Consider the following 17,102-nt stretch of genomic DNA (forward strand, 5'->3'; position numbering starts at 1 on the left):
TAACACCATAGGAGAAATCCAATCAGTTATTTCTATAGATTTGATGAAATCAGCTTGCAATAACTTTTTTAATTCGGCCTTGACTATTAGTTGTAAAATAGGATTCATTTGACGTTCCTTTTGCATCACTAGAATGAAATTAGGTAATAGAAGAATTTTGTATAAGACTACTTTTGGAAGAATTCTTTTGAGATCCTTATAAGACCAAGCAAAAATATCTTGATATTGCATAATCAGAGACTTATAATGGCTTAATTCTTCATCCGTTAATTAAGAACCAATCTTGATAAATCTTGGTTCTTCATTATCATAAGAGACATCCAAAGTTTTTCAATCTATCTCTCAAATATGCGATTGTTCAACGGATCCTCTATACCAATCTTTTAGAATTGGTAGATAGACTGTTCTTTCACTGCCAAAAATTATTCTAATTGAGGTATTTTTAAAGTGAAGAGGTGGATTCAATTTTTCTTTGTCCACTAATATTTTTAGGTCATTGACTTAAGTACCATCTATGCTTAATTGAAAAACATCTTCATATTGGATGTCATCTAATAATGAAGCTAAATCTAAGTCCCCTTCTTTTTCTTGATAGGTTGCAATTCCTTCTAAAAAGTTTATCAAATACTCTCTAATAGAATCAAGCTCGTTTATTAATCATTGGATAGATTCTCTATTATCCTCCCAATCATACAATCCTAGGCCTAAACAATCTATAATAGTCAAGTTTAGATTAGTTGTTTGAATTTTTGAATTAGATTCTAGAAGAATAAATCTAACTTGTTTCTTCAATCCTTCCATCATCGATGGTTCATCCACATCTTCTTTTGAGGAATCACTATACTCTATCTTATGGTGTATTCCATTAGATTGAATAAAAACCTTAGTACGATTGTCAAAAGATTCATATATAATTTGAGGTTTAGCACCCCCCCCCCCTATTCTATAGTTGTATTAGCAGCCTTCAACCATGGACAACCTAAAAGAAGAGGAAATACATTCTTATTTGAATACATTTGAATCATGTAGAAGATAAGTGAATATTCTTTGTCCCTTGTAACTACTTTGCAGTCTTGAATTAAGTCCACTAGTTCTTCTCGACTTTTATTTGCCATGCTGATGACAAATGGAGATGGCCTAGTGATATTTAAGCCTAACTTTTCCATGGTTTGTAATGGCATGATATTTAAACTATTACCTCCATCCATCAAGATCTTAGGTAGAATCTTTTCTATCAATGAGACTTCTATTTCTACTACTTTTATATCATATAGGTTTTTGGATGCCTGAATATTAGCAGCAATCTTAACCTTGGACCTCTTGTGCCTCCTAATCGGGATAACTTGCTTAAGTATCTTTCTCAATATTGAAGAGACTTCTAATAATTGAGCTATAGTGATGTCTGCTTTGATTTTTTTCAAATCAGTCCACAAATCATAAGGTTTATCTTCCAATTCTCTAGTTCGCCTACTTAATGGACTTTCTACCACATTAGGAATTTTAGATTCCTCCCAATTTCTTTCAATTGACTCCTTCCGTGGTCTAGTCCCATCTTCAGTTTGAAATTATAATTCTCTTGTCTCATGTTCTAATTTTTATAGGAGAACCTCAACTTCTATAGTATCTTTTATTGTGGTTTTAATCACCCTATCCAACTTAGATAGATGTGGAAAATCTTTCGATGAAGTATCCCCTATGGCTATCGGGTTTTAGTTAGCAACCTTTGATCTTGTCATAACTACCAAGGTACGAATTTTTCTTGCTAAATCTTTTCTTTTGACTCGTGACTCATATGAAATAAAGTTAGAATATGAAGAGGAAGGTTGGCCTTGATCACTTTGAATTTGAAATTGGGTAGTTATAGATTCAACTATAATTTTTAGAAGTCTAATATCTTGGCTAGCTTGACCATTGTATTGAGGATTGTCTTGAAATTGACCATGAAGTTCATTTAATGGAATTATACTACTAGTTTTTTATAGGCTAGAAAGAGGGTGTTGAATTTGTTGATTTTTTTTATAATCATAGAACAAATTTGAGGGCCTTAGGTTATTGTCATAGTGAGGTTTTCTTGCTCCCCTCAAATTATCTTAAGCATGTTTAAGATAGTTACTTGGTAGAAGATTTAGAGGTATAATTCAATCCGATTGTCTACATACTTCAGTGGGGTGGTTCTTCCCACAATTACTACAAACTACTCAGTTTTCTATCCAGCACTTATTAGGTGCGTGTCTATTACCGCAAAGATTATGAATCTCATACCTTTGCCTTCATTGACCCCTAAGACCTTGATTGAGTGAATTATAATATTGTTGTTGGAAGGTAGATCCAACATTGATTTGGTTATCATATAGAGAAACAATAGATTGTTGTCTTCCAAGTTATTATTATTGTATGAGAATCATTGTGCAAAATTGTTAAATGTGATCTAGTTGATTATAATTAGTACACCAAAAACCTGAAGCATATCTACCAGACTCTATAGGTGGTGGTGCTTGATTGAGGTTCTAGTTTTTTATCAATAAGATGATCTGTTCTATCATCATTTTAATTTATTGAAAAATTTGATCTTAGAATCTTTATTGAACTTGATGAATTTCATTCTTAATTTCTTCCTTCCATTTTGTCTTTTCTTCAAGATACGTTATCTTTGGAAAGATAGGTGGCTCTCTAATGTCTAAAGGTGGTGAGAAATACCCTCCTAGATGGAAATGGGTGCTGGTAGAACCATATAGTGGTTTTTGAATGGTTCGCATGTTTTGAGCATGGACTTGTATAAAGCTAGGGATTCTTGGATCTTCCTTCTTCCACATCCTTTCTTGATTCTTATCAATTTGTTCTATTACTCTAGCTATATTTTTTGCATCTGTTAGAGTTATAGGGCGGCCTTTTAGGATTTCTCTAATAGTATCTTCATTGTTAAATCCTTGAATAAAAAAATAAATTAATGAATTATTAGTGAAAAGTGTTCCAACAAACCTAGTGACCACTAACTCGAATTTTCTAATGTAATCAATGATTTCTTCAATATTTCCTTACTTCAATGTAAATAAGGCTGTAAGGGCATTATTTTGTCCTACCTCTGATCTAAATTGTTCCAAAAATGCTCTCATAAGCATGTCTCAGTTCACAAAGGTATTAAAAGGATTATTCCTATACCATTCATAGGCTGCATCTTTTAATATATTAGAAAATCACACCAAGTAGTATCTAAAGTTTATAATCAAATATGTGGTAAGCAATTCTAAAATTTCTTAGTGGTTTCTTTGAGTCTTCTATTTGTAAGACTAAGTTTGGATGGGATCTAGTCGATTGGTGCATCTAGCATCCTAAAGGCTTCAAGATGCTCCACATGGTTGTTTTATTATATTCAATTTACCCTTACCTGAGTGGTAATTCACTTTAGAAGAGAAAAAATAATCGACCTTGTCCCATATATGATTACTTATTCATTCCACTTTACCTAATGGGCTCACTGCTTTATAACATGGGACAGCATCGGCTTCAACCTAGCTTTTCACCCCTTAGCTTACTAAATGAATTAATACCCAAGAACGGAGGTTGATCACCAAAGAGCTTAGAGCTAGCTTCCTTAGTGTAGGTAGAACCTCACTTTACTGTTGTCCCCCCACAATGTGGCACATTGAAGGATTACTCTTGATTAAATAATCCAATTGCTATCCTAACTGAAAGCCAAGTTTTTTTTTTTTTTTTTTTTTTTTTTTTTTTTTACTACTTAATTTAATAGTTATGTAATCTATGTGTTTACAAAAAGAATATTGCCTTTACTTGAATGTAGTGCACATGGTAGAAGATGAATGCCTACCTAAGCCTTGTACAAGCTATAGGTAAGTGGAGTCACCCTTCAACTTCCACACTTCTATTAGCAATTTTCCAACTAGAGAGCACAATTCTTTTAATTCCCTATTAATGTTATAACATTGGGCTGGACCAAAAAAATCATGATGGATGGGGAAAAAGACAACGTAACGAGCAACTTGTTACTTTCAACTTTGCCTAATGGTGATCATCACGTCCCATAAGTACATGCTTAACAACTAAAGAAAGTCAAGAAAAAATTAAAAGATTAGATTTTTTTTTATCATTAAAGGATAAAAATGGATGGAAAGATAAGAATTTAAGATTAATTTTCAAAGTGAGGTAAAAGTTCTTTGAAATTAATAAATAACATTAATTAATTATGATAAGATGAATGAGTGATAATATAGAAATTTAGGTGCTAAAGGATGTGATTAGAGGGTGATTAGGGAAGGAAAACTTACTTAGAGTATGTCAAGTTGAGGGCAGCAGATCCCTTGTCGTTCAAAAATTTGCTAACATTTCTACATAGCTCCTATTCACTTGAAATTTTTTTGTGGTTGAGGTTGACTTAGAGTTGCTCCTATCTACCAAATTTCATGGTGATCCGAGGTTTGACCTTTGAGATGTGTGTTTTCAAAGCAAGGCGACTTGAGCTGCCAAGGTAGCAGATCCCCTTCTACTTAAAAATTTACTAAAAATCAGTTAATAGTTTAAAATTCACAAGTATAATTTTTCCTAAAACTTCACTTAGTAAAGTTCCTTTTCCAACAAATCTTAGCAAAAAAATGTAAGTAATTACTAAGATAAAATTTTTCATATCTAGTTGTTCAACACTGCCAAGGCAGTAGATCCCTTTGCATTTAAAAATTCATTTAAAATTTGATATAGATCAAAAATTAGAGATTTAAATTTCAAAGTAAACTAAGCTTTAGAGTGCATTCATTTCAATAATTCACATAAAAGTTGAATCAGAGGTCACCGATTTATAGATTTTTTAAGCCGACGCTCCTATACTACCAAGGCAGTAGACCCTTGCCATCTTAAAAACTTGCCAAAAATTCGTCACAACTTCAAATCATGCATGTGTTATGCCGTTACAAAGCTAAGGGTGAGTAAAATCTGCTTACAAATTTTCATAAAAATAAATTAAAAAGAGATAGACTGAACAAGTTAAAACCGAGGCCATATAAGTTTAAAGAAGAAGATTTGCATTCACAAGATGGGGGAACATTTTGCCATAGCTTTGCCACAAGAAGATGGAGAGAGAGAAGAAGCTTGGTCACCTAAGCCCTCTTAACAAGGTGGAAGGAGGTCCAAAAGTGGCGGGCACATCTCCACCATCAAAATCAGAAAATCCCTAACTAAGATCAAGGGTCCTCAATAACTCTCAGCCCAATCCCGATTTCAAGGCTAGAAATGCCTAGAACTCAAAATCAACATCTTTTTGGTAAAACTAATACCATCAATGTCTCTAAAACGTATTTTTACTCTAAGATCAACTATTCACAACCCCAAATCTGAGTTCTTAATCATAAGAATCAATTAATTTGTTAATTTAGTTATAAATGTCAACTACAATTCTAATTCTAATTAGCCTACTTGGAAATCAGCAAGAGTTCTTGTCATCAAAGCCTTCATAATCACCATTCTTCAATTTAAACTTCTTTAAGCATAAACTCTTGGAAAATCCAAAATCTAATTGCAAATTGGCCTTGAATTAATATGCTTGTGATTTTTTCCAATTTTTTCTTATTTCAACTTCAAGTAGTGATTATAATCACTATGAGAGGAAACTCCACCAAAAATTTAGCTTGTCTCCATCATTTTAAGATCATCATTAATTTTAAAATTATACTTTATATTTTTAATCCAACTAAATTATAAAATAAAATTTAAGCTTAAAAATCTCAAAATTAATTAAGAAGATAGAGCAATTAGATTTAAGGGACTTTTTAATCATAGTCAAATTAGAAATTAGCTTTTGGGTTAAAAATTAAGATTATGGATTAATTTAAAATATAATTCTTAAGAATTAGAAGAGAAATTCTACTAAAATTATAGTTTTATCACTAAAAAAAGATTTAAAGGAATTCAAATAAAAATCACATGCCTTTTAAATTTACTTTTTTTTCTTTTGAATTTTAAAATAGTCAATCAATCAACTAATTAGAAGTATCCATCTAATTAACAACCTAAAGATATGATAAAAATCATAATTAATTAAAAAAATAATTTTAATCTATTAATTAATTATATTATCATTAAAATTAGTAAAAATATGTTAAAAATTACAAAAAAAATTATAACTAATCATTGGAGCTTTTAATTATACTCAAATTAGGATTTGATTTAGGATTTAGGATTTGATTAGGGTTTGATTTATGATTTAGGATTTGGTTAGGATTTGGTTTAGAATTTAGGATTTGGTTAGGATTTGATTTAGGATTACGATTTGGTTAGGATTTGATTTAGGATTTAAGATTTGATTAAGATTTGATTTAGGATTAGGATTTGATTAGGATTTGATTTAGAATTTAGGATTTGATTAGGATTTGTTAAGGGATTAATATTTAGTTAGTTTTTGACCTAAATTTTGAATGAAGTCTAATAGGATTTTAACTAGGATTAAATTAAGATTGAATTAAGATATATTTGAGATATATTTGTAATCATTCAAATATTTTTTTAAGATTTTTTATTATTTCTTTGTAATTCTTTTGAGGTTTCTTTGAATTTGATTAAAGCTCCCTTAGCATTATTATGGTCTAATTAGAATTTAATTAGTATTCTATTAGAGTTAGGATTTTGTTGTTGTAATTTCCATTCTACCTTCTACAACCAAGTATCCAGAGCATTCTCAAGCAAGACTACATATGTTATGACAACGTAATGCAATCCATAGTTACTTGTTGTCAATGTGCCGTAGGTAGCAAAATTATCTATAATAATTCAAGAGATACTACATTTTATATTTTATTATGTTGACATGACTTATAAGAGCATACAAAGGCTTGAACATCAGAATCCAAACCTGCCTAAAAGCATGTCCTTGAGATCCATTCTAGAGTCTTTTCTTGTTTCTGATGTCGAGATATTGGAATGTCATATTCTTCTTAAAGTATATGCATCTAAAGTATAGCATTGTCAGGTATACAAATTTACTTCTTGAAATAGAGTAAGCTATCACTAAGAATATAATCTTGATATTGTATATTGCACTCCTTCAGTCGATTGCTAACTATCTTAAAATAAGCATCTTAATGTGTAGTTTCCTTCAATTCTACTTCTTTGATTAGATTTGAATTGACATTAGTAAAAGTAGTGACTTTTGCTTTATATTTCAATTCATCTTTTAAGTTTGATCTCTACAATAAGTTGTTTGGTACAGTATGTTGTCGCCCTTACTTCTATTCAAGTTGGATATCAAAAAGTTGCAATTCTTCTTCTCAACAATGATGCTGTGATTTCATATTTTTAAGATTCAAATCGTGTAGTAAGGATTGATAGTCAATCCAAACAACTACTAGCTTCTTCAATAGATAGTATTGCCACACTTTTGTAGTATATATTATTGCTAATTATTCTTGATCACATGCAAAGTAATTGCATTCAAGGTTTCTTCTTCACATGTCTCACTCAATATGTTTTCTCAGTCATCTATAAGGTATATACTTCTTCTTTTGATTGCCTTAGTTTTAATTCCAAGCTGATCAATAATTTCAATTGAGATGTAATTTTTTGCAGAGTCATAATCTACAAGCACTTGACATAATTATCTTCTTAGTAGTCTAGTTAGATGCGTCATTTGACTCTTTTTATAATTGTCTAAGGCCATGCCATTTGTCTCTGAGAGACAATAGCTATCCCTAGTACTGGCCCTTGACGCCTTTACTAGAAAGCCTTGTTTTCTTGCTTTGTCTTATTATCAACTTCGTCAAATTTGAGACTGTCAACTTGCCTTATCTTATTGGTATTTGATTTTTGGCATTTTGAACAACCTCCAATCTGATGGCTTGGCTCTTAACAATAGAAATACAATCCCTTTCGCACCAATATTTGTTATCATTGAGGTATCAATGATCCTTGTAGGACATCAATCTCGATTGAAGTTGGTTGTTGTGTTATAGTATTAGATAGCAGCATAAGACTTTATGCTATAGGTCATGCTCCACAATTTCTAAAATCTGTAGCATCGACCGTCCCTGCAATCCAAATTGCCTCTTCAAATGTTTATAGATCCTTTAGCTACACCTCTTGTTGAACCCCAAGTTTCAAACCTCATAGGAATTGATCTATTATCTCCACCTTTGAAATATTATCAATTTGGAGATATAAGGACTTGAATCAAGAGACATAATCTTATACTAATCTAGATTGTATAAGATTTGCCAACTGATCACATCCTATCTTCTCCATTTATCAACCGAAATTAATTCCTAAATTTGGTCTCAAAAACTTTCCAATCACAAAATCTACCATAAGCTTTATAGCTTTAAATTCAATGTTGCCACCAAATGGCTGTAACATCTCTCAAATAGTTAGATGTATATATATATCCTTCAGTGATATTTGCCCCAGATAATTAGATGTATTGTTTCATGTTGAAGAGCCATTGATATATATCTTCTTGTCTTAAAATTTCAAAGTATGTACTAGGCTTATGCAATTTCAGCCTAGTAGATGTCGACTTCTTTGTCCTCGAGGCTTCTATTCGCCCTTGCAAAGTAGCTATCTTGCCTAAGAGGTATTGTATTTGAGCCTCTATCTGGAATTGCTATGCCATATCTCTCTTGTTGTAATTTCTCTATGTGAGTCCGATCAATGCACCCTAATTGCTAGATTAGTTAAAAATATAGTTTTAAATTATTTAATTATATAAATATTAAGATTAAAGAGTCTATTTGATTATTTAATTATTTATTAGAATTTAAAAGTATTTAAAAGTTATAAAAGTCTTATTAAAAGAAAAATTATAAAAATAGAGTCTTAATAAGTCTTAGAATCAATTATTTTTATTAATTTAGTATTTTTACTTGTTGTTAAGTATTAAGGATTAGTTATTGAGACCAATGTCTTTATTGGCCTCTTAAATATATTTTTTACTTATAAAAATCCTATCAATGATTAGTTAGTAGTTAAAAGAAGCATAAAGAGAATTTCATGTCTTTTTAGTAATTCTTTAGAAAATAGGATTTTTAGTGGATATAAATTGATTTTATTACTATAAAAAATAATTATCATAGAAAAATATAGTTTTAAATAGATATTATCATTATAAAATATTATATGATTTTTTAGAATTGATTTAGAATTTATTTAGAATTTTTTAGGAATTTTTATAGAAGATTTCACGACCTTGGTAAAATTGAATTTTACCACCTTGGGAGCTATTATGAAGAAATAAAGCAAGATTCAAAAGCCATATATGATTCTTAGGCTAATAAGGTATTTTTAAATACCATGGTGAAGTCGAAAATATAAAAAAAGTAGTTTTAATAGTAGAAAATAGGAGGACCAGCAACTAATCTAGCCCTTATAAGAAGGGAGGTGTACAATTTCCATATGGGTTATAGCACCTTGAATATAGATAGGAAGATAAGACTAAGGCCTCTTTAGACACTCCATATATATTACTTAGGAGCCTTGATGAGGCTCGAACTCTTGATCTCTTAAGCAAGTTATCGCTGAGGTAAAAATTGATGACTTAACTTGACTATTATTTACATTCTATCTTTAATATATTATAACTTATTCATAGTTACTTGAATTTATATGTTTTTTATGTCATTGAGAAGATAAAAAAGTTATCTATTTAAAAATATATTTTTTAATTTTTAATTTTATATTTTATTAGATAAAAATCTAATAAACAAATTATGACTAGTTTATAGTGTATAATTGCTTGATTACATTTGTTTCACTTATTTTTTGTTGTTCTCCTTTTGTTCTTTGTTCTTACTACTTCTACTTCAGACCACTAATTACAAGCAATTCTTAATTCTGGCTATCTTATAATTTGGATTAAAGGGTGAATATTATCATCACACTACTAGTTTCTATTGTGGTAATGCCTTCTCACCTCCCAATTGACTTTTTAAGAGTAATGTGAGTGTAAATTTCACTCCTCAACTCCAATTACAAGATGGCTTCAATTAAAAGTTACTTATAATTGGTGGTGTGAAGTGAAATAAGCAATTGGAAAAAAATCAAAGAAGAACAACTACAATATAAGAGAAAGAAATGAAATCAAGTAATTACAACATCCAAAACTAAGTCACAGTCTGTTCACTAGATTTTTACTTAGTAAAAAATAAATAAATAAATAAAAATTATATTTTGAAATAGAAAATTTTTTATCTTTCCAATGACATAAAAATCATAAAATTTCAAGTTAATATGAGTAATTTATGATAGATTAAAGATAATATAAATAATAGAAAAATTCAGTGAATAATATTTACCTCAAGGATAATTTGCTTAAGAAATTAGGAGTTCGAGCCTCACTAAGGCTCACAAGTAGTATATATTGGTTGTCCAAGGAGGCCTTGAGGCCTTACACTTATCTTCCTACCTATATCTAAGGTGCTACAACCCACATGGAAAATATGCATCTCTCTTCCTACAAGGACTACACTAGCTGTTGTCAAGGACAAGAACTCGATGAAAAAATAATTCAGACAAGTGAGCCTTCACTCAAAGAAAGGTAACAAAATATAAATAAACAAGTACGTATATTGAAAGAGAAACTGGAATGGCTATTGCCAAAAAACAAGAAAACTAGAGACCCTTGAAACTAGACTGGAAGCAAGAAAGGAGTTGACAAGAGTGAAGAAGCCTTCACTCTTGTCTCTATATATACTATCTAACTAGGGGCTACGTGGCGACATTCTATAGGACCTCCAATATGTGTTGACTTTGTAGGGCACATGCCTTGACTTACAAGGCAAGTTTTTCTACGTGTGGGCCACATAGTTAGCTTGATCTTCAAGCTAACAACATGTGTGGCACATGGCCAACTTGTTGACCACGTTTTTAATCCAAAAAGTCAATTAAAGATACTTATGAAGTCAAAGCAGTATCTAGGAAGTTTTTAGGAAGCTTCCATATTAAATATTATAGAATTAACTTACTTTTACCTACTTTTACTTACTTCTAGCTATTTCTATATGTAATTATTAGCTTACATGATTATGGCCGTGACAGCTACTGGTCCTCCTATTTTCTACTAGTAAAACTACTTATTTTAAATTTTTGACTTTCCTATGGTCTTTAAAAATACCCAATTACTTTAGAAACCTTATATAGACTTCAAATCTTGCTTCATTTCTTCATAGTGGCTCTTAAAGTGATAAAACTCAATTTTACCAAGGTCTTAAAATTTTCTCTAAAAATTCATAAAAAATCCTAAATAAATTCTAAATAAATTCTAAAAAATCTTATAATATTTTTATAATACTAACATCCATATAAAGTTTTTTTTTCTATTTTTGTGATTTTTTATAGTAATAAAATAAATTTAAATCGACTAAAAATCTTACTTTTTACATACATAATTTATAAGACATGAAGTTCTTTTTCATCCTTCTTTTAACTATTAACTAATTATTGATAGGAATTTTTTTAAGTAATACATATAGATATGAGGCTAACATAGAAATTGGTCTCAATTACTAATCATTAATACTCAATAATGAATGAAAATACTAAACTAACTAAGATAATTACCTCCGAGACTTAATAAGACTCCATTTTTATAACTTTTCTTGATACTTTTGACTTTTCAATACTTGTTAGACAAATTAAACATAACTTCATACTTTTGAATTTTCAAAAATTGATAATCATGTGACAAAAGATTTAACAAATCGTTTATCTAAGCTACATGCAACAATGAAGGTGCAATTAAAGGAAGCTCAAGAACGACAAAAGATCAATGTGGATGCCTATTAAAAAGAAAAACCACAATTCAATGTAAGTGACAAGGTATGGTTACTTCATTGTAATATCAAGATTAGTTGTTTTTGTGATAATTTGGACTACCGCAAGCTTGGACCTTTTACTATTTGTGAAAAAATCAATCTAATTGCTTATCGATTATATCTACCAAAGTTAATGAAGATCCATCATGTCTTTGACGTGTCTCTTTTTGAACCATACAAGACTATGAATATACCAGGAAGAAGACAAGTCCCACCCCATTCTATAGAAGTAGACAATAATAAAGAATTTGAAGTAGAAGAAGTTCTCAATTCAAGGCAGCACCAAAATACATTGAAATATCTTGTCTATTAGCGTAAATATGATATTAGTGAATGCACATAGGAGCCAATAAAGAATCTTAAAAATACATCAAAGACAATAGAGGCTTTTTATCAATGACATGTATTAAAATCAAGATGAAGAATAGGGAATCTTTATTATAAATGAAACACAATTCAAAAAAGATTACATTCTATCTTTTATCTTTATTTTTAATTTTTATATAATTATGGCATCAAAAAAATGAAAGATCAACAATCGACGAACTTAACTCAAGAGCCATTATTTGTTGACTTACTAGATGAGACATTGTGATTATCATAGCCTTCAAAACAACGTGCTAGGGATGAAGACCTTCAAGATTGATATCTTCTTCCTTGAATAGATGGCAAGATACAACTTATTTGGTATCATGACATGGAAACAAAGATCAAAATACATAGCAAATATAATTTTTCATATCTTAGACTTCTTCAACATATGATCACCACTCCTTATGGAATTCGTTTTTAGAAGAAGGGATAATATCATGGATATATATCTAGTGTAATCGTTATCTAAGTAAGTAGAATTAAATAAAAGTCGATTAATTTTATAATACCTTCTAGAAAAACTTCTTAGAAGCTTTTTACATGCTATTTTGATATTGCATATGTTTATAGTTGATTAGTAGGTTAGAAACTTGGTCAACAAGCTACTCATTTGCCACATGTCTTAGTAGCTTGCAAAATAAGTTTATTATGTGGTAGCCATATACAAACCTTGCCTTGTAAATCAAGATACGTGTCATACAAAGTCAACATGTTTTTAGAAATTTTATAGAATGTCACCACATAGATCATAGGTAGATAGTATATATAGATGTAAGAGTGAAGCATTCTTTACTCTTGTTAATTCTTTTCTTACTTCTAGTTTAGATTCAAGAGTCTCTAGTTTTCTTATCTTTTGTTAATAGCCATTCCAATTTTTTTTTAATATACATACTACTTTATTTTTATTTTTTCACCTTTCTTTTGTCACAAATTTCCAAGGTTTATACATCTTTTTTTAATTTATGTCCTTGATAGCAAATTGGATATATATTGGAGGTCCTTTAGAATGTTTTAACATGGCTCCTACTTAGATAGTATATAAAGAAACAAGAATAAAGTCTTTTTTACTCTTATCAATGCTTTTTTAGTTATTTCATGTTTTAAAAGTCTCAATTTTTCTTGTCTTTGGCAATAGGCATTCCAATTTCAATATTATATTATATTTAAATAAATATCTCTTCTTTTAAAGTAATATCAAAGAATATTGAACTTTTTTTTTTGTAATTCATGTCCTTGACACCTTTTAATTTGAAAAAATTACTATTTAGTGAGATTAATTATGAAATACTCAAAAAAAAACATATTGATATTATAGATTTATTTCAAAAGTTGCATCACTATTTAGAAGGCTCATTAAATTTAAAATTATTTTATATTAATTATAAGAATCTTAAATATCCTATTATCAACACGTATTTTAAATTATTTGATTCAAAATAGATCATTCTTTCAAAGCTAAAGTAAGTGCGTCTTTTAGCAATTAAATCAAAAAAAATTAATTGAATATATTTTTATGATAAATTTGTTCAAGTATGTTAATAAATCTTCTTATTTTTAATATTAAAAATAATTTTTTTAATGATCTAAAAAGTTTTATTTTAAAATTTTTCTTTTTTAAAATTTATAAAAGACGTTAATATATTCCGAAATGTCAAGCATAATTTGACTTCTTTGTAATATGATATTTTTAATATGATACACCTTTGAACTTAATTCAAAAGATTTTTTGTAGCCTCAAATATAAAATAGAATTAAAATACATGATTAATCTTATAATATTTTTTATTAATAAAGAATCTATATTATTATTTTTATATACTTCTTCAACACTTGTATATCTTATAGCAACATTGATCATGTCATTTCATGGACTTTATTACAAATAATTTAATCTCAAATTTATATAATTTTTTTTTTTTGTAATGGAGTATTTTTTTTTTAAATTAAAATGGCACATTTTATATCTTATACAAAACTATTATGAATAAAAAAAAATCAATTGAATTTTTCATTAATAAAATTTATTAATCTTATAGGATTAAAAGTAATATTATAATTGATTAGAAATCTAAATTTATATCAAGGTTTTGAAAGACAATCTTTAATCTACTAAAGGTAGATATTAAATTATCTTTAGTTTTTTATTTCTAAATTTATAGACAAATAAAACATGCAAATTAAGTATTAAAATAATATTTTCAATTTACCATAAATTACTACTAATAAAATTAGAATGCCTTCTTGTTATTAATAAAATATTTATTTAATAATATAATATATTTTTTATTTTAAAAAAATATTTTTTATAAATTATAATTATCATATATGATTTTTTTTAATTTTTTAAAAATTAAAACTCTATCAGTACAAAGAATAACAATACTTCTTACAATAACATAGACATAAATAAAAAATAACTCAAAAATGACAAAAAATTAAAATATCTCTTCTTAAAAAAGAACAATCTTTATTAAAATTTTATTTAAAGTTAGTGATAAGAGATGGTTATTTTTTATAATGTTCAAAAAAATTCACTTTGAATTTATATAATTGAATAATTGAAGGCTTGGCTTATTTATTGATTTACTTAAATACTAACTATGACTACTAAAAGTAGTGAAGATCATCATATATTCTATATGTTCCTTGTTGAGCCTTATACTATAATCAACATGCTAAGTAGAAAGTACTTATCATTACTAATTTTTGAAATAAATGACAATTAAGAGTTTGAAGTAGAAGTCTTAAATTTAAAGCCACATTGAAATACAATAATAATAAAAATATATATAATCCATTCAAGAATCTTGTTAATAGATAAAAAATTTATGACTATTTTTTATTAATAGTATTTATTAAAAATAAGGACCAATTATTGACATCAAGATGATATAAATCAAATAAAAACATATTCAAAGATCAACTCATAAATATTTTTGTAACATAAAGAATTAACACTTAGGACATTTTTTATCTGCAAAATTATCAAATGAAGCACCTAGATTGTTTTAACCTAGATAATATTAAAATTGTAGTAAAGATTTTTAAAAGAAACTTTTCTTTTCTTAAATAAATGAAAAGATATAATATATTTGATATAATAATCTTGAAAGAAACTCTTAAGACTCAATACTAATATTAAAAGTTGACACTATAGTTATTGATATGAAAATTTTATAATTTAAAGATACTTATAAATTTAATAATTATTGAATAACATAATAGTATTTTTGTTCTAATATAGAACATTATCAATGATTAAAAGGACCTATCAAAGATAGATCAAACTTTATTCCTAATACTATTCAATTGATTTTGGACTTCATCAACTTATGAAACAATTAGACCTCTCTTCATAGAACTTATCATCTAAAAGAAGGAATAATGTAATGAATCTCTATATTATTCAAGTAAATATAAATAATTAGAAATAAGTAGAAATATAGTAAAAGGATAATATTTTTATTAAAAAACTTCAAAGATATTTTCTAAATAAAAATTAGATATTTAAGCTTTTATAGATATGCCACATAGCTATTAAAAATAAATTATGAGTTTTTTACTTTTAGAAAGTCTTACTGAAAACAACCTATAATATGATATTTGGACCAAAAGCTTTGCAGTTTTTAAAAAGCTTCTATAAGACTTTCTTGATAGCTAATACATTTGAACAAGATGAAGGCTATCTTTGGTATTGTTAAAACCTTCTTTTGTAATCTAGTCTTGATTAAAGATTTTCTAAATTCTTTGTAATTGACAATAGTTATTATAATTTTTTTTGTTTTATATCATTTTCTTATTTATCAAATTTTTTCATTCAGTGACATTAAAGTATATTATCACTTTAAGATTATATTGTAATTTATGTCTTTCACAAAAAATGTACTTGATTTATCTAAATTTTGGTCTTATTCAATTTATCTACTACAAAGATCTATTTAACAAAACTAACTTCAATGTTGTATATAAAGACATATTTTAAGTCTAGACATCTCACAAAGCTTGAATATCTTTTTTCAATCTATTATAATGGTATTTAAAAGTTGATATTGCTTGATCTTTAAAATATAAAAAATTCCTCTTCAAATTATTATATCAATAATATGTTTTTATTTTTAATATTATATTAATAAAATCAAATTAAAAATAAATTTTAAATTTTAAATTTTAAAAATATATAATTATTTTAAATTATTTTTATTAAAACTTTATTTCTACAATGATTAATTCTTTTATTCCTTCTTTTATCTAATACCTTTTTATTTATATATTTTTATTTTTTTCTTTTTATTCTATTAATATTCTAAGATTATTAATTTTATATACATAAGACATTATAAGATGCAATATAAATTTAGTACTTATATAATACTTAAAAAAATATAATTATATTTAAATTATTTAAAAACTACAAATAGATCTAGAAAAGAATTAATATAATGTATAGATATTATTACTTGTATGTTCAATTTTAGAAATATATTTTATTTGGTTATTTTTTGGCTAAAAATAAAATATCTAGTAATATATAAAGATATAGAATTAAACTTATAACTATAAAATTTAATACAAGAAAATTTCTATGATTTTATATAACTTTTGAAACATATTAAATTTAGAGTTTGATTACATGATAAAATATAAAATATGTTTTAAGAATTTATTAATTAGTTAATATAGGTAATATAGTCCTTTTAATTATCATCAAAATTAAAATATCTAAATTTCATACCTAAATATATAATAGAAATTATTACCAAATTATAATAAAATATAAAATATTTATAAAACTAAATAAAAATATTATTAGATGATTTTGTTTCTTATCTAATATAAAGAAAGATGCAAATTATAAATTCTCATTTTTAATAGGCTTATTTAATCAAAAAAAATATATATATATATATATATATATATATTTGAATTTAA

Source organism: Physcomitrium patens, chromosome 21, assembly GCF_059467195.1.
Source record: "Physcomitrium patens ecotype Gransden chromosome 21, ASM5946719v1, whole genome shotgun sequence".
Lineage (NCBI taxonomy): Eukaryota > Viridiplantae > Streptophyta > Bryopsida > Funariales > Funariaceae > Physcomitrium > Physcomitrium patens.